We start from the raw sequence: 21,081 nt of genomic DNA, 5'->3' as shown, positions 1-21,081 counted from the left end.
GAGTCTACTTAACTTGACGACCAGGGATTTAATTATGTATGTTATATATATACATATTTCTCTCTAGAACTTCATATATATGACAATTAATTAAAAGCCTCCTGGTGATAAGCTACAGGCTGCTATATTTATCTACCTGGTACATGTGGAATTAATGTCAACAGCTAGAAAAGAAGGGTTTGGTACTTGTGGAATTAAATGTCATCCGCCTCGAACTGATTCCAAGAGGTCCTTGGTTAGAATTTCATCAGTCGAATTCTCTGTACTCCTTTATTTCTCATTTCTCTAAAACTTTTCCGGGTCTATGGACCTTGTTTGTAACTGCAAAGAAGAAAATACAAGCCAGACAGTTCTTTATGTAAGTCCTAGCCAATGTACGTGCACACCATTGTCCAAAAAAAGAAAAAAAAAAGTAAAGATGATCCAAAAAAGTAAAGCTTGTGAGCACGAGGTAGAATTTGTTTGCTGGGATCAAATCAGTAAAGTCACTACTAAGTCGGTCACGGATCTTTAGTAGTGGCGGCTTACCGAGCTTAATTAATGTCGCTTGATTATTCCTGTTGAAACTCGTTTTTCATGTCATAATATTCATGTATGGGGCAGTTTATACGGGTTCTCAAATAAAATGCTGATATCGCGAAAGCTATTAACTTAGGGGGAAATCAAAATTTAATTAGGGTTAAAGTTGGATGGGCTGTCAATGTTCCAAGACAGATAAGATGAAAGAGCCATATCTTATATATAGATATATGTATATTTGAACATGGTAGGTTGAAACTTTTGCCCTTCTTATGGATGCTGTTAATTAATGTGCCAAATCACACCAGGCAGATAGTAGTTTACAACTTTCCCTCTGACTTTTTTATTTCTTTGGGGATGTCAGACATCATCAGCTCTAACAACAGTTGGATCCAATCACAGAGTAATTTTCTTTTAAGAATAAATGAATGTCTGCCCCTCTGATGAGTCAGTGCCGGGTGAGGTAATGGGCTGTGAAAGTTCTAAAGAGATGAAGTGTTGGCCATAGCTAGACAATAGAGTTGTTAAGGATATATGGTTAAAAAATTAACACTATAGTTTTTTGTTTTCTGTACCTCACCAACTTTTTTTTTCTTTTTTTGAATTAAAGGTTAGGTCGAATTATTAGTCCACTGTAACTGTTTCAACTAAGGAAATCTAATCGCCACGAAATGTTCCTTTCGCTATAGCTCGCTGAGACTTTAACTCAACTTGATCACCGCAGTCCCACTTACACACTAGTGAATTAAGTCCAAGGCCTACTGAATCAAGTATTATGGGCCGGCGATCGACATCCTATAATACACCCACATAGTGACGAGCTCTACGTTTTCAGTGAGGTTCGAACTCGTCATGTTCAAGTTGAGCGCTTGATACTTAACTACTATACCACCGTGCTGGTGGTCTGTACCTCACCGACATACTTGTCACTTATGAGAGTAAAGGAAGATTTATCGTCTACTCAGGAAAAAAAGAAAAGAAAAGAAGAGGAGAACAATTGAAGACATAAATATATCAATATAAATTGTTTCAGGCGATTCAGTGTCTATTTTTCTTAAGTAACGTTTCAGGTGCCAGTCTTTTGAATGGAGAAAATCTACGGTTTGGAGAGTTTTATAACTTAAAAGGTTGATTTGGCTCAAATCTGGATTAGTCGAAATCGACTAAATTTTCGGATAGCAAGTGATGAAAAAAAATATATATATATATGTATGCATGGGCATATATATATATATATATATGTATATATAGTAGAGCTAACTATATATGGGTAGAACTCTTGGATGGACTGACTCATCGTGGTGTCAATTCGACACCAACAGAGACATCAAGTACCCATTGCTCGGACTCGAGGGGCCTCAAATTATTTATGTATAGAATCTTAACAATGTTATAACATCCTATCGCCGGTCGTATATCTGCAATTTTTTCCGTGAATTGCAATACGACCCTCCACCCGCCAAGTCCGTTGTATCGTGAATCTTTTCCCTTCATGTGAAAATTAATAATTCTCTCTTGGAATTGTCTACTTGGGTTATCCCTTTGTGACCGAATTAGTAAAAGCTTCCGGGTCCACATTGCGAAGAAACAAGATAGCCCATTACCATAGTTGGTCCTTGGTCTAGATATACAAGCACAATGCGAAAACTCTATCAATGAAAGCAGTTCTAGTGTTTAGACAGCAACAGCATGCAGTTTACTAATGTCTCTCGGATGACAACCGTATATGTCCACTCGAGGAAGACATTGAAACCAATGATCTATAACTCGATAGGGTTATCTCAGTAATTAAACAGCGTGCCTCCTTCAGTTGAGATTTAATTATATCTGAGTTATCGCAAGATCATCTAAAAGAGTATTATCTATTAGACCACTTGCACGGCATATGTGATCGGACTTACCCACTCCATAAATTTTACACCAAGCCATAAAAATGAGTCAAACGAAATCCTAGGCATCCTTATTATTAGAAAGAAAAGACTAACCGTGTTTGGCTTTTCGGTAATTGAAATTAGCTATATTGTAACAATTGTTACAAGAGCATCGCTATTTCCTCCGAATTCAGAGGCTTCCAAAGTGTCTATGGGGGCAAAGTTGCAATTGAAGATAAGGTGAAGGGCATTTTATAAACAAGAGACAAGTCAGACTTCGGAGGAAACACCATTTTCCCTGTTACAAATAGGAGATTATGAACCGAGAAACTCCTGAGTCCAGATTATAGCTAGATAGATGCTTTCAAGGAAGGGCTTTAATGAAGTATAAGTGGAGGGCAGTCAAACTTTTGGGGATGATAGGGGGAGATGAGTTGTCAGCACTTACCATGATGTGATGTCGTGGGGATTGGAATAATAACGGACAGTAAATGGGAGGCAAAATGCATACACGATAACTAACTTCGAGGAATTACTGTATCTGAGTAGGTACTCATTTTTAGGGCACCGGAGAGGACCACATGAGAGATTCCCTGATAAAGCATGCATAAAACTTCAATTTAAATAGCGTAGGTGAAGTGGAACATGTGCAGGTTGTGTCATTTCGACCAGGTTCATCCCCCTGACCTAACTCTATTATTAAAAGTCTCTATCCCCGGCCTTTTTCGCCTTTTTCCCTTTGCAAGAAGATAAAAAAACTGATATCGTTTTCTCGCTGGATCTAAAGTAAATATATATGTAGATCATATCTGTAACAGAGAGCACACATGCAATTTATCAATCATTTTTCGCGTCTTTTGTACACCTGTCTCATTTTTCATTAGATTTACCGGACGATTTGGGAAAATATAATTCAGTGCATTGGCTAGCTCTCAATTGTATTTCAGAACACGAGTTTCTGATGGTGGATTTGCGTTTGGTTTCAAAGTTAAAGTAACTTTAATTTTGATTTTGATTGTGGAAAAGGACAAATGAGATGAGATTATAAATTTGATTTAGGAAATGTGTGTTTTTGTTGTGTAATGTGTTGAATTAAAGTAAAAGTCAAAAAAATTTTGACTTAAAAAATATATATTTTTATTATGTAGTGTGTTGAGTTAAAGTTAAAGTTAAAAGTTAAAAGTTAAAATTTTTTAATTCTTAATCCAAAATCACCTTTATATTTTGGGATTTCAAATCACCGTCCATTCACCTTCACTGATATATATATTTTTAATAGTGGATACTTTACTGAATATTTAGTTCTCTATACATTGCTCTTGCATGGGCTAGCTATGCAAAGATAAATAAATATAAAATATATAAATAAACAAATAAAAAGATTGCATATTGATTTTGTCCCCAAAAGAATTGCATGTTGGATTCTTATATTTGGGATTTCACATCACCGTCCTTTCACCTTTACTGATTTTTTTTTATATATATAGTGGATACTTCACTGAATATTTAGAGTACGTTTGAATTTAGAGTTGAATTGAGTTGAGTTTTGGTTTTAATTGGTTTGTAATGATTGTATTGTTGAATTATGAGAAAAAATATAAAAAAGTAATAAATAGTTGAAAGAAAGTAATGATTGTATTGTTGAATTGTGAAAAAGTAATAAATAGTTGAGATAATTTAATATTAAAATTTAAATTGAATGATTTAAAAAAAATTAAAAATTTTAAAAAATAATGATTGTATTGTTGAATTGAAGATAAGTGGAGTTGAATTGAGTTGAGTTGTAAATTTTTTAAAAAACAAACACACCCTTAATCCTCTATACATTGCTCATGATGGGCTATCTATGTAAATATAAATAAATATAAAATATATAAATAAACAAATAAAAAGATTGTATATTGATTTTGTCCCCAAAAGAATTGCCATAAAGGTATATTTGCTTCTTCAAGGATCAGCAAGTCATCCAATATCGAGTCTTCCTTTTTATACACTTCGACCAAAACCAAAGGGTTTCTCCCCTCGTCAAAATCATCTACGTTACACTTTCCTAATGGTTACAGACACACACACATATATATAACCCCGAATAAGATTCCCTTGATTTTTTATTTTTTAAAGAAATATGAGACCGAAGCCCAATTTCAAGTATTTTTTTCATATGAGTGTTTTTTAAGGTATTTTTATTTCTTTTTTTAGGGTAAATACACATTTAAACATTCTAACACGTTAAAATCTAACTCATTAAAAGTTCACCAACCACGACGCAAAGAAACCTAGTCATCTTGTCCTTTCACATTCTTCGAATGTCCAGACTCAAGCATGCATCATGGGCATATCTATATGGTGGTGGCAATAGTAAATATGAAGTTGTCAAATGTACTTAAGCCTATCTAAGGACATGACGTTAATATGAAAAGAAGAAGAGACATTTGCCAGGCTGAGGGTACCTGTAACTTCACCGGAAAGGATAAAAAAAAATCTAAAATAGGTTTTTCTAATGGTTATATGTACCAATAAATTTAATAAAGTTCCTGCATTATTTGTTCAAAAGAGCATTTTTAAGGTATAATTATATGAATGTTATGGGGTAAAGTATATTATATATTTTCTTTACCCAAAAAAATTTATATATTTAGAAGTTCTTATGCAAATATCTAACTTACTAAATCTAATCAATCACACGCAAAAAAAAATCTAGTTAGTTTTGTCATTTCATTTTCCTTTTAAATGAAGAAACTCCTTATTTATTTATTTACTTATTTATTTTGTTATCAGGAAAAAAAATTGTGTTGTCAGATTTTTATGACGTGAAACTTATAAAACGAAATTAAATTAAGAAAAATTAATCGTGTTCGTAATATGAGGAAAACTATTCATTTAAACGTGGTCAATTATCTTGCGGCCAGCAACCCCATGCCATCGTCCAGGCTAGGTGACCCCCATTGTCGTTGCTTGCCACCGAATGCAGCTGAGAAAGCGTCTAATCGAGGGTGGATCTCATGGGGCTGTTATGTGAACTCACTTAGAGGCTTTTACAGGCCCTACATACTGGTGATCCTAGGCGACGGCAATGGGTCGCCGACCACCCCATTGCAATTACGGAGCCCATATCGTGGAGCACGCATTGGCTGAGGTGACTGTGCAGCCACCGGACGTCTCTTTTCTTTTCTTTTTTCGATTACAATGAAAATTCATGGGCCTAATATTTTCTTTTTTTTTTTTTATATTTGTTGTTTTTTTACAATTTTCACATTTTATTGTAAGGCATGAGTATTTTAACAGAAAACAGTAGAGTTGAAGTGAAAATAAAACCACATGATTTCTAGGGAAATTTTTAAAAAATATATAAGCGTAGATCTAAATTTTTTTCGATGCATTTCCTATGACATTTAGCCAGCAGAGGTAGTATAAACAATATGGGTTTGTAATTCGAAGTCATAGAAAGAAATCAGAAAGTATGCCGGCTATGTTCTGCCCTCATTTCGGACCTGGCGACTATCTGCCAGTGGCAGGCTCTTGGCAAAAAGCAAGAAAGTGTATGGCACCCTAGCTTCGGCATATTCCATCCCTAATTTTAAAAGTTATTAACTTTTATTAAATGTGATGTGATTTATCAAAGATGAAAATATAATGTAACACAGTGGTGTATACTTTCGCCTGATAATCAAGAAATTTTAAGTTTGATATCCGTTAGGGACTACACGTACTATTAAGTTAGGATTTCTATTTTAATATGTTAGTCCCGTGAACTTCTTGATGTAACCGAAAAAAATGCCTTGTGATTTTCTCTTATATTAGTCAATACTCTCCTTATATGTGAGTTGAATCAGTTTTGATGAGCTATCACATGGAATTGATTAAATTGAGGAAGAGAGCGGAGATGCAAACGCGTGCGCAATACATACCTGCGTTCCGATATCATCTTGATGCAAATAGACAATGGAGACAATTACACTTGTCTGCACGGTAAATCCTAGTTAGGGTCGTGGGATGTATTTATGTTAAATCAAGAGTCGCACGAAATCACAGGATGCCCCTCGATGTTCACTAATGTGCACATAATTTATACAATTAAATCGTACGTACGAAATTGTATATTTATACATATATATATATATAGTTATCCTTTCAAATCGGTGTGGAGATAGATAGAACGTGGTGAATTTTTGGAACGTAACCCATCTTTTCACCACGTCACAGACATTATTTATTCAATCAATCATCAAAGAAGAAAAGTCTTTGTTTATGATTTATCAAAGGCAACAGGACACGAGGAAAAGTCCACAATGTGTTGCTTATTTTCTTGTTGCATACTCCATTGAACATTCGGATATTCTCGAGACACGAGATGGGACATTTTGCGGGGCGTCTAAGGACCATATTATTAATATGATGTTTCCTCAATAGATAAATAAGTAATTTATGATTATCAAATGGGAAGATGCCATGAATTATGCGTTTGCTGCCAAGGAAATTATACGGACGTACATGCTCAACCCATGTCCTGTTCAATTAATGTATATCACGTTCGTTCGGTGTTTTCTGCGATAACATGCAAATCCAAATTATGCGGGTGCCGAGTCAACATCAAATTGTACCCCATATGAGAAGTAACATTAAATTACATTATCATACATTATCATTGAGACCAAGACTATTGAGAAGCATGTTTTCATCTTCAACTATATCTTACATATATAGAAGAATTAGACTGAGGGATTTATGTGTGGCTCTAACGGGGCTTTCACTGCGGTTGAGAGTCCTTTTATTTCGTTCCTTTGATATTCAATCTATATCTATGTGCACATTGTTCGATCGCAAAATCATGTGGACAACATCATAATATAACTTCCTTGGGGATTGATAGTGTCTCATTTAATTATGTGAGTAAAAATATCATGTACACGTCACGGTATGTGCTCGTCCTTTCTGACTTGCAAAGGATAATATATGAAAGATTTCAATAAGCGTCATAAGATCGAGTTTATATATCATATACAAGCTCAAAACTAATATCGCGGCTTCCAGATGCAACCTTAAACATACTTATCCATGCGCCAAAATGTAGCAAGCCCTTATGGCAAGGAAAAGGATCAAATAAATTTCTGAGGAAAAAACATAAAAATATTTAGAAGTGATGAATTACAATTACTCATGCATGGTTCCTTCTTTCAAAGATCGATTGCTATGATTACATGTTTGCCTTGTCTTTGGTCTTACTCTCTTCATATTTTCTTTTTTTTTCCTTCGTTTTTTTTTGGTAATATTTCCTTCTTCTTTTTTCTTTTGGGTGAATTCTTTCTTCTTTTTATTATGAGTATTTTTGATGTTTTAATTATTACATGTTTCACTTCGCCCAATCAATCATTGCTAGCTGCAACCCCGGAAGCTGCCTCGCAGCTGAAGAATTAAAAATATTTTCTTGACAATGTAAAACGCAAATTTTGTTTGTGGTCTTAACAAAACAAATAAACAAAAGTTTGTTTCTTTTCTCCACCGAAAAAAAAAAGGAAATTTGTTTCTTCAGCCTTCTTTTTCTTCTCAATCTGTTCCAGATTACAGAATAAGATGTCTTTCCATTTCTTATTTCAGATTAGTTAAATATTAAGAGCAAACAAAAGAAGAAAATCCCCCTTGCCTATAATCAAGGCTCCTTAACATAATCGTGCAAGATGGCGGCAAATATACATATATATATATATGTATATGCACACACACACACATGTCCACTTGTTCATTGTTCTCATTAAAATTAATGCAGAATGTTCGACTGAGTGAAGACCTCTGGATGATTATAATTGATCCAACAACTGAGCTGAATGACCGATAATAAGCTCACACAATGAAAGAGTTAATTAATAAGATTATGACTAATCTTTGAGCATTATATATATGTGTGTATATATATATATATTCATATTCTAATTAAGCTAAATCATCGCACAAGATGTTATGGTAAACTTTACATACGTACAGCGATAAATTACTTGATATACCATCATGTACTACTGAGGTGCTGACATTTTGTCCGGATTATACTTTGTCTCCAATAGGGAGATATTAATTAGCAATCCATCTGCTTTGGTTTATCTGGATTTGACTCGGTTACGAGCACGTGCTTTTCATATATTCAAATGCATCGCGGGCCTTACACTTTAGTAAAAATTTCCATCATTATTTTGTATTTTTCTTTTTCGAACATTCGGAGGATGTAATCAGTGTACGCCTTGGAGAATATATATTGTCGAAGCATTTATGACTTGTTTGGTTTGCAAATACGATTTTAAAATCACAACTTTAACCTAATTCTGCCAATAATAAAATAAAATAACTCATACAAAGTCAAAGAGTGGATCTCATTTATACCATTTTTTTACAACAAAACAAAATAACTCATACAAAGTTAAAAGAATGGACCCCTTTTATACCACTTTTTTACAAAATCAAAATTTAATTTTAAAATTCTACTTTGAAATCAAACACAGCATTAATCATTTTCAGGCCAAAAATGAAATGATATATTGTATCCAATTATTGCAAGTTACATTGCTTTACATAAAGCTCTTGAGCTTGATTGAATTTTTACGGTCAAAAGTACCGTTTGATGGTGACAGTTAATTTGGTTATTCCCTTTTCCAACTCAAAATTTCTGAGTGAGATCTATTGATTTAAGATTTTTTTTTTCAGTAAATTATATCTTACCAACGAGACAAGGAAAACTCAAAGATTGCAGCTAAGGAAAAGCTGACTATTAATCATGGGATAAATTACCATAAATTTTGCTTATATCTAGAATTTTATTAGTTTTTCCTGACCATATCATGGTGATATAGGATCATAATATTCTCTCCTTGATTACGGACATAAATTTGTTATCTTGGTGCAAACTGTGAACAAAGCCAAGAATTTTTTTTAATAACTATATATATAGCCCTTTATTCATGCATACCAAATATGCTATTATATTGCGAAGACAAAAAAATACTAAATGTATCTGATGATCCATTATTGGGTCAATTTTCTACTAAGTGGTTGAATAATACTCATCGAGTATTTGCTCTAATTCTAACCCTCTCATTCAAATACGTGCAGACAGACACTGTAACACAATTAAACCATGATTCCATGACGATTCAGGAAGTGGGGAAAATTTGGACGATAAAAATATCAAGGGCCAATCTCAACAGACGGGAGAACTTTGGGGTTTGAATTGAAATTTACCAAAATAAATGTGGTTCCTGGTCAGCGGCCACATTCCAAGGCAGGCGGCTAATCAACAGGACAAAAAGATCGGCAACGAACAGACACGCCTGGCTGCTTCGCCTCTAGGTATTATTTTTATATAGGAAAAATAGTCACATATAGTACAATTTTTACCTTATTTTCACTTCATAGTACGTTTTTAAAAGTTGTCACGATTTAGCACGAATCACCATTTTATTCCCGAATCTAGCACACCGTTAAACTCCATCTAAAAACCGTTAAACACCGTTAGACAGAGTGTAACGGTGTGTTAGATCGGGGAATAAAAGTGTGATTTATGCTAGATCATGATAACTTTTAAAAACGCGCTAAGAAGTGAAAATAAGGTAAAAATTGTGCTATATGAGGTTATTTTCCATTTTTTTATTTGAAGATTCACTGTCAAAAAAATATGAAAATTAGTGTGGAGTTTTATAATAATATCAGGAACATGGGTTAAAAGTTTAAGCTATTTTTGAGGTCGGACGATTCATATAAAACTATCAAAATCAGAATACCGAAAAAGAGGTAAATATTTTTTATCTGAAGATTCACAGTCCAGAAAAATTTGAAAATCTATGTGGAGCTTTATAATAATATCAAGAATATGGGGTAAAAGTTTCATCTCGTTTTGAGATTGGACGATTCACAAAAACTATCAAAATTGGAACACCGAAATGATAGGTAAATATATTTTATTTGAAGATTCATTATCTAGAAAAATATGAAAATATGTGAGGAGCTTTATAATAATGTTAGGAACATGGGGAAAAATTTTTATCTTGTTTTGAGATCGAACGGTTCACAAAAACTATTAAAATCAGAGTATCGAAAAGAATGGTAATTATTTTTTATCTGAAAATTCACCAACCAAATTTTTTTGAATTTTTGTACAGATCTTTATAATAATATCATAAATGTGGGGTAAAAGTTTCACCTCGTTTTGAGATCGGACTATTCAAAAAAGCTATCTAAATCACAACACCGAAAAAAAAGGTAAATATTTTTTATCTGAAGATTCACCACCCAGAAAAATCTAAATATTTGTGTGGAACTTTATAATAATATCAGGAACATAGGGTAAAAGTTTCATCTCATTTGGAGATCGAGCGATTTACAAAAACTATCAAAATCAGAACATCGAAAAAATGTATAAATATATTTTATTTGAAGATTCACCTCTCGGAAAAATTTGAAAATCTGTGAGGAATTTTATAATAATGTTAGGAACATGGGGAAAACCTTTTATCTCGTTTTGAGATCGGACGGTTCACAAAAACTATCAAAATCAGAGCACCGAAAAAAAAGGGTAATTATTTTTTATTTGAATATTCACTGTCCAGAAAAAATTAAATTTTGTGTGGACCTTTATAATAATATTAGGAACGTGGGATAAAAGTTTCACCTCGTTTTGAGATCAGACGATTCCCAAAAGCTATCTAAATCACAACAATAAAAAAAGAGATAAATATTTTTTATTTGAAAATTCACCATCCAGAAAAATCTAAAAATTTGTGTAGAGTTTTATAATAACATCAGGAACATGGAGTAAAAGTTTCACCTTGTTTTGAGATCGTACGGTTCACAAAAACTATCAAAATCAGAACACCGAAAAAGTGATAAATATTTTTTTTTGCAAAAATAACCCCATGTAACACAATTTTTATCTTATTTTTACTTCATAGCACGTTTTTAAAAGATGTCATGATCTAACACGAATCACCATTTTATTTCCGGATCTAACACACCGTTAAACTCTATCTAACGGTGTTTAACGGTTTTTAGACGAAGTTTAACGATGTGCTAGATCCGGGAATAAAATGGTAATTCGTACTAGATCGTGACAACTTTTAAAAACGTGCTAGTAAGTAAAAATAAGGTAAAAATTGTGGTATATGAAACTATTTTTCCTTTTATATATTATGAATAAACGGTCTGGCCAATGCATCGCCCCTTTTATGTTATATATATAAATTCCACATCAGTTGTTTTAGGTATTAAGTAAAATGCATACTTTTCCTATATATGTTTGCACCACATCCTTTCGTGCAAACGGGGAAGATCAAAAATCCTTTAGATCCTAGAAAAAGTAAGTCCAGTTGCTAAAGAAATATTATTAAACGTATATATACATATGATATAGTAAAATAATATGTGAGAAAAGAATCTCAATTAATACACGCATATATCTATACATGTCTATATATTTATTCATCTATATCTATCCATCTATCTATATATACATTCAAATAATCGATAAATATATATATATATATATTTGTATATATACCTCCAAATAAAGTACTACAGTTTCGTGCATTTTGGTGGAGAGTGAGAACGTTCCACAACTTCGTGCATTTTGGTGAAAGTGAGAAAATAATTTCAAACTCACGCGATTGTTATTTATTTTATATTATTTTAATAAATTATTTATTTATATTATATATTTTATTTATATCATATATATTACTCAATTTTCTATGAATAACAAAAAAGATATATCCGTAAAATATTTGTTTCAACTTGTGGGAAAGCCCTGTGCTACACACGGAGGTGCATCAATGACTTGTTCATCGTTGAATATATGTATTACTCATATGTATAAAATACTTATATTCAATAAATTGATCCTCACAATTAATATATTTGAATTCGCTTCATCCATACTATTTAAAATAGTGCAAACAATCTCGTTAAAATCAGTGCACCCTTTACTTTTAATTTGATCATAGTCAAAATAGTAAGTTTCTAACTATTGTGGCTGGGCTTGTTTGTATATAAAAGGGACTATTTTCACATGCCATATTCATTCCAATACATTCTTACGATGGTTCACACTACTACTTCAAAAAAGAGGCCATTTTAAATAAAACATATGTATTCGTCTATTGCTTTAACAGACTGCAATCACTGTTAGAGAGAAATGATAACTCTAGAGCTAATTCAAAATCTATCTTCCATAATAGTTAGTTAAAAATAAGTTGTACTATTTTCTCGAAATAAGTATGCGTAAAAATTAATCCGCTACCCATTTTATTCTTTATTATTCTACTTTATTTTTTAAGAGTAATATAAACTGATAATATTGCTTCATCGAAAATTATGTTGGTATAACGTGTGCTAATCATCCAAATCAAGGAACTTATCATAATCACATAGTACATGATGTGACATTCTGCTTATTGGATATCTTTTCATGACAATCCATGGTTTGTAATGTATATTAAGTCAGTTTTAAGTATTACGATCATTCCAGTATACACTCTTTTGCTTTACGCATTGGCCCCACCTAGAACTATTAACTAGCATGTTCAACAGAAAAACAAACACCAATTATATATTAGTGCGAGCCAGTTGTAGTTCGCACTGTAGCTAAAATACTTCGAATTAATAAATTCGATTGTACAATTATTTTAAAATTTTTCAAAGAAAAAATAAAGTTAAAAACGAAGTTGATTTTTTTACAATTATAAAATAAAAAATAAAAAGCAAATAAGTATCTCAAATAAATGTAAAATAGACAAAATAAATATTAGAAAGTAATTGTAATTTTTTTAAAATAATTGTAAAATAAGTATCGTAAATTTAAAAATAAACATTATAAAATAAATACTAGTTATTTATTTATTGTAAAATAAATATTATTTTTAAATATAGTAAAATATATTATTTATCTCAAATAAATATTTTACAATAAATATTTAGTCTTAAGTAAATACTTTCAAATAAATATTTTCAATAAAAAAATGATGTAAGTAAATGATATTAAAGATGAGAATAAAATAATTGAAAATTAAAGTTGAAAATAAATCAATGAAAATAAAGTTGATATTAAAAAATCTAAATTAAGAAAAAAATAGACAAATCATTCTACGTGAAGAAGAGTGAGGGGGATGAGGCTGTAGTGGCTCCCTCGGACGCCAGCACCATCCCTTTAGACTTGACTGCCGAAAACATTAGAGACGGACGATGACCTCTCTAGGGCGGCCGTCGAAGCCACCATTGTTTGAATCTTCCCCCACTTTCTTTTTGCACGAAGCGAGAGAGAGGAGGAAACGAATGGTGGTGGCTCCAATGGTGGCCGCTATCGCCCAGAGGAGGTCCTGATGACCTATGATGTCACTGGTTACCAAGTCTGAGGGGTTGGTGCCCGGTGCCGAAACAAACTGGTCTTTTTAGTAATTTCATTTTTTTAGGTTTTTAAAATTTAAAAAGGTTTAAAAATTTTGATTTAGTAAACTAAGTTAATAGAGCGGGTTTACTTGGTTTAGCTACTAAACCGATTCATAAGGTTGGTTTAGTAATGGTGACGCGACATATTGTAATCGGTACATGTGTCAAAATGAATTTGGAATAACTCTGTGATATAGTGAGCAAAATATGCACAAGTAGAATGTAAAGGACCATAAGTATAAGGGGGTAAAATATGAAAATTATGGACGTCCATGATTAAAACTTAAAAAATCTAACGGCTGAAATTAGTTGACCACTATGGAAAACAGATCAACGTAACATAGTAAAATCAACTTATTTAAAATGTCAAACCATCGTCATCAGAATCAGATTGGACCAGCCAGTTCGATCAGTCGGATAGGGAATCAGCACTATGATCGTTCCGGTTTTACCTGTGGACCCAAAGTGTATAAATGAATCCATGAACCCAATTTTCAAGAAAACTCACGTGAACCGATCGGTTCTATGAGTTCTCTTTTATTTTTAAAAATTGTCAAAATAGCAATGATTGGATAAGAAATTGAACTTTAGACCTCCAACCTATTACAGTGAAGTCTGTCACTGATTAATCCACCGAGCTATCAACTTTTTGTCGTGCACTTTCTACCATTCTCTTGTCATTTATCTCAGTGACTTTTATAAATGTCTATTAATAACCATATTTTAATTGTTTTTCTTAATAATATTGTAATTATTGCATATTCATCAAATTATAATTATTTTCATTGGTAATATTATTATTTATTTAAATTTTACTTAAACGTGCGGTCCGATCCATCGAACTCCAGGTTGAACCCATAAATTCGTGAATCCATGCATCGATCGGTTCGATATCCGGTCTGATTCTGATAACACCGTGTCAAACAGTGTGATTAAGCAAATAGTGCTGTGCAGAAACTTTTAGGACAACATTAACAACCACAAAATTAGAAAAAGGTAATGCGATAGCAATGTCCTAACTAGGAGAATGTTATGCTATTAACTTCAAGCTAAGATAGTGCCTCTTTTGTTGTTTTTTTCAATATTCTTGACAATCAATAATCTCAAAATTCACTGTTTGTTCCGACAAACTTTTTCTGATTCTCGAAAATCATCTTTCTAGTTCATTCAAAATTCGTTAAGATGGAATCTGTTTTGTGATTTCAGTGGTGGAGAGTACTTTGTAGGTGCATCTCGGCTAACCAAGGGAAAATTCATAGGGTACTTTGATTGACAATTATCATAGCTAACTTCTTAGAAATGCATTTAATGAGGATATGGATCAAAAGATTATGATTAACAAAATTACTTCATCAGGTGAGGCCACATGGACAAATCAAAACGGATGAACTACCGAGATATGGTCAACTTAATAAAGTACGCCAATCCTCTCTCTCTCTCTTTTTCCTGATGAACTCCATATTATTACATATAATTGCTGCTGTTAAATCCCCTAGAGATTTTATTTTTATTATAGACAAAAAAGAAAAAAACACAGTCGTGAAGATTCTAGAGTATGAAACTACTCTACTTACTAAATTATGCATATAAGCATCATCATCATCATCATTATTATATAATGTAAAGAGTATCGTGAAAATTCCCCTTTTTTTTCCCTTCATCATGAACCCCTTAATTAATATGATGCCAAGATTTTAAATTTTTTTTTTTTTGGGTTGCAGAAGGGGGGCAGATTTTAAAATGTTCAAATTGTATGTCTTGGATTCCAGTTGTATCAGTCGTGATTTGGTTGCCAAAACCATCTCCATTCTCTCTAATTATTCCCGGATTACTCTTCTTCGTTCATTACAATAAGCACCCTGCAGATTAAATTATTTTCCAATTTTCCTTTGACTTACTAATTATTAATAAAATAAAATATGCCTAAAAAATAATTACGAACGTGTTCGGTGCCATGCAACGGATAACATCTCTCCATGTGGGTACTTGCGTATGAACCTCACATACCCAATCAAATAATAGAGAACATATAGAAAGAGGCGGAAGGAAAGCATCTCAAAGAAAAATTAAAATAATTTTATTTTATAATAATGATATAATGAGAAAAAATTAGTAAAATTATTATAATTAAAAATAATTAGGATAATAATTTGAGCAATGAATACTTATTTTCTCGTTTGTTATGATCCGATTAGTATTTTCTCATACTAGGTTTAATAGACTATCGAAGAATTTGTCCGCATCTATGGAGCATCGTATAACATTCAGACCGCTTAGTTCCTTTTTCCATCACCCATTAATCCTCAAATTACAGATCAAGGTTCTCCTGAGTCAATCTAGTGGGACTAAGCGGCAATTTCTCCAGAAAAGTCTATTAGTTATTTCCGATCAGTGGATATGCGAAATATTGCAAAAATCCCACGTATCAACAAATTCAATTTCGATAAGCTATTAGAATTCAATGAAAATATTTTGAGAAAATGACTTATGGAGTTGAGCAAGAAAAGAGTAATTTTAAAGATGTCATGTGACCGACCTATCCAACGGACTGAGGCCTCAGCTGGACGTGACTATGTGACCATATCATAAACTTAATCCCCTAATGTCGATGGTTGCATCATTGGACTGGGCGCATATGGTTGTAATGACCTTGGCATTGGCATGCTCATGTTGCTAAATTCAGGATGTGGTTACTTTGGTAATGTCGACCTTGGCATGCTCATGAGCTTATAAATACACTAAAATTATATAAATTTAGGATCGAACCATCAACCAATAGGAAAAAATATGCTCACTTCTGGAGAAAAATAGCTTTCACTGCTAGCATTTTTATTAGGAAAAGATTTTTAAGCAAAACAAACACTCGGACCAGGAGGACAATATCATTAATTTATTGATGTGGGAAACTAAGATCAATTTAAAACATGGAAGGAAAATAATAAAAGATAGCTCTTGGACTAATAAAATATAACACCCCCCGTTTCACCTATATATATATATATATATATATATAGCACCGCCCATTGTTTGGTATAGTTAAATATGGCTTCTTCTTTTTTCTGAAATTGCGGCGGATGCGGAATTGCATTAAAAAGGAATAAATCAACCTATACAAAAGTGAGACATTGAGATTGCTATAATATCACCAAAAAGTAGAAAATTAAGCCTGGGTAGGTAACTAGTGGTCATACTATGAGTCCCGATAATAAGCAATAATGCATGATTGGCCAGTCAGTCCCCGCAATTATTTCCTTCTTGATAGACATGCTCTACCACCACCGTCCAGTCATGTTGGAGAAGTCTTCTAATATCAAACACAAGAGCTTCATTCCACCCTGCATGCTCACGATTGGATCGAAGCGTGTACCCTAAACCGCCTCTGAATCCACCTCGAGGATCAAATTCCTTGCTCCTAGCTGCCATGCCATTTCCAGGCCGACCTTAACAACCCACAGTTCAGAAGTAATCGAATTGGCAAATCCGAGATTATAAGCAAACCTGCCCCTCCACGTTCCAAACTCATCTCGAACAAGAGTTAAATATGGCTTTTAGTATGCTGTCAATAAACATATAATTCTACCCTCAATTCCGCTGGGCGCTTTTTAATATGAAAAGATTTTAATTCCCAATTACATGATAAATTGTTGGATTTAGTATGAAGAAATAGAAAGACAAACATAAAGGGGAACATATAGTTCTACACATGATAATCGAACCTGGAACTCTTGACTACTGAGTGAAGGCGTGTATCACTGCATTAGACCGTCTATCTCAATATAAAAAGTATTGAGAGTTATGAATTCCACATCAAAGAAATAGAAAAAAAAATCTTTAGGTTTATAAGAAATAGAGATTGTGTGCGACAACTTATAATGAGTTTTCTACTTGGAGTGTGAATTCGGCCACTTATAAACCCGGTGAAAATATTAAGAAAGAATTTCATCCTTATTTCACATCCACGTTTATAATGAGTAAGTTATTAAATTCTTTATCATATAAACTTATCAGGCACTATGCTTAGTTAGTCAGGAGGGTTGAAGAACTTTTCCCACGCAGTAGCCTCTTCTCGCTCTGTGGCACAACCGATTTAATTAAACTCGACTTTGGGGTCTTCTACTAATGTTATTGTGGATTAATTATATATTAACTATTGAAATTGCGTTTTCTTTTTTCGGTGGAAATTTGCATTTTCCTTTGTCGCTATGTCAACTGAAGTTACCTTTATTATTCGTTCTATGACTTAATTGAAAATTCACCAATTCTATATGAAATTTTTTACAAGTAAATCGTAACTTCGGACATTAAATTCTCGAGTTAAATGCACGTTGCCCCTTGATCTATTAGGTGAATTTAGGTTTACCCCCTGACCTTCGAATTTTTGCGGAGTACTCCTTGACCTTACCGAAAAATAAGCAAGGTGCCCCTTCAACATAATTCCGACCAAATTTTCAGCCAAAAAAGGTACATGCCACTCGCATGTCATATTAAAATGGATAAAATAAAATTGTCACTCCATTAATTGCTGCAAAAAAATAATAAAATAATAAAATAATAAAAAAGAGAACTTAAAGGTTGTACTATGAAACGTTTTACTGACTTTGCAGGAGAGTTTGAATACTATGGGCTCAATGTGACCAACCGAGCATGATAATTTTGGTAGGATCATAAGCACAACCTTTCAATTCCTCTGTCTCATGTGCCTAAAACAAGCAAAGGATAAGACTCGGGACAACACTAATGACCAAGGAAGGAATAGTTCTATCACTAGTCGAGTCCTTTTATACATGCAGTTGTTCAATAACATTTGATGGAAAATCGGTCGATCACGAAATTGATCCATTATAACTTGCACCAACGAAGATGGGGTCTGCCTGCTCATCGGTGATGGGGTCGCCAGCGAGATGGTGGCTGTGGCTCACTAGAGATGGGGCTGCCGGGGAGATGTGAATGTAGTTTTCTCTGGACTTGCTTGGCGAGAAGATAGAGTGGGTGGATGCATGGTGCCCTAATTCCCAAATCAACATTCTCTTCTTTTTCCTTTATTTTTGGTTATTTCCAATGAATGGAGTGATAATTTTGTCCCTTTTAATATAACATGTGAGGGGCATGTGTCTCTTTTGGCCGAAAATTTGGCCGGAATTATGTCAAGGGTGTACCTTGCTTATTTTCTGGTAAGGTTAGGAGTACTCCGCAAAAATTCGAAAGTCAGTGGGTAAACCTAAATTCACATAATAGGTTAAGGGACAAAGTACATTTAACTCTAAATTCTCTTTTCATATATATATATATATATATATTTTCTTTCTTTCGATTATAAAGGATACTTTTAGTCCTAGTAAAGGAAAACAAAAAATTAAAGAAAAAGGGATGGATAATTTCATTTACTCCTTATCCCATATATATGTATGTATGTATGTATGTATGTTTAGATAGTAGGGGAATCAAAAGAAAAGTGATTTACATGGGAAACTTTTATTCTCAAATAAAGCCAACCCTTTCTCTCTTTTCCCCTCCGTTTCGCTCCTATCCGAACAGTCCATATTTCAATGATTGACCAATCTAACTTTTACAAATCCTAAGGTGAATCTGAATTTTGTATCAGCTGTGTCTTCAAATGTGGGATTAGTATATATGATATGCAACTTGCAACTGTATGAATTTTCACAACCTTTGATTCCATGTGAGGAAGAACATTTTTATAGTTGGTTAATGAAGTTTAGGTCCAATTTCGGTTCTATCATAGAATTTTCAGTATGTAAAATTTAAGCACTCAATATTCAACACATGGATGGAAAATTTTCAGTATGTATCACTTTAGTAGGCAGATGATCTTCATTAAATGGATGGAAAACTGATATCTAAATAAATAAATAAAAGTCCCTTTTCCAAAATGGAAAACATCAAATTTGAATATAATTTTTTCTTCTCTAATTCTCTTTCCTTGTATCTTCAGTCATCTACAGCTACTTTAGTCACGTAAACTATGTTCATTTATGTCAACGACAACTTATCTCACATTTTGGTATGACATAAGGTTATGTCGATCCAATTTTTCGCGACTATATTTGGAATAATGATCCACTTATGATAGGGAGACTCATGCAAAATATATTTACTTATTATACTTCCCAGTAAAGGTGCGCCATATATCTCCATATGAGAATTTTCAATGCCACCTCACTTAAATTCTTTATTATTACACGTATAAAAGGAGACACAATTAGTGAGATCTGATTGGTGGTGAAGTGTAATTAACCTCATTCAGCAAATCAACTGGACAGCAATCACTTGACTTTCGAAGTTGGGTGGCGGTTGTTTGGGGTTAGTTTATATAAGACAATTAACTAATTAAGAGTGTGGTGTCACATTGGCCTTAAGTGGCAACTAAACACTTCAATTTTTCGTAATGAGTAGATAATTAATTAATACTGTGCCCACCAACTTTGTCCCCACTGGGCGGGATCTAATATATTAATGGTTCGGTTCCTCTGTTGTATGATCAATATAACAAATTCTTAAATAAATTTAGCAAACGGTTTGCCTCTTAAAATATTTGAGGGTGTAAGATGTGGGTGTAAAGTGGCCCTCAACTTGATGCCATTTTGATGCTATCTCATCGCCATGGAATCTCTTGCGAATCCTCCTCGAGAGCCTTACTAGCAGTAGGGTTATGTGTGGGTATCGATACAACTTTTTGATATGTATGCCGGACTCCAGACATTGAAGCAAAACCTGGACGTAAAATAACTAAGCTTTTGTTTCATATCAGTTCAGTCATTTGATTAAATTATGGTTTGTGTCGGTTTTAGGCTGCTTAATTCGACATACTTTGGCTAATCTGAGCCACCCCGAATTCCACAACCACGTTATAATCGTGGTTGGCAAATGAACCTAATTATAATAAAGATCTGTATCGTTGGGTTCAATTTTTTCCCTTCCGGTTTTGCGATTTTATTTTTTTCTTTTGGTCCAGCCATCCACATCCCATTCCCTCTCTCCAAGGATGATGAAAATGCCTTCCAAGCTTACATCCTCGATGAGGAAGTACCATCCGATATTCAAATACATTGTGATGTGTACGAATACCAATTACAGTATATATTTCGTAAAAAAGAAACAAAGACTGTCAATTATATTTTGCTACATATTGTCAGAGAAGCCCCACATCCAACATATAGGTACCCACTCATAAAAAGAAAGCGATATATATACGTATTCTGGATAAAAGTAAAGCGCTATTAGAAAGGCACGAACGCATGATATTTGAGGATCA

General features: G+C 33.3%; 1 long non-coding RNA gene across 1 annotated transcript; it reads right to left on the bottom strand.

Annotated features, from left to right (window-relative positions):
• LOC116195083 lies at positions 1-3,163 on the bottom strand. The gene is made up of 2 exons (XR_004154577.1): positions 2,839-3,163; positions 1-321 (listed from the first exon to the last, which is right to left on the bottom strand). It is a non-coding gene; the product is annotated as an uncharacterized LOC116195083 (long non-coding RNA).
• Between the last annotated feature and the right edge of the window lie 17,918 nt (positions 3,164-21,081).

Source organism: Punica granatum, chromosome 2 (assembly GCF_007655135.1).
Source record: "Punica granatum isolate Tunisia-2019 chromosome 2, ASM765513v2, whole genome shotgun sequence".
NCBI lineage: Eukaryota > Viridiplantae > Streptophyta > Magnoliopsida > Myrtales > Lythraceae > Punica > Punica granatum.
The sequence above is the reverse complement of the archived record's forward strand: the minus strand, read 5'-3'. Positions and strand labels throughout refer to the sequence as shown.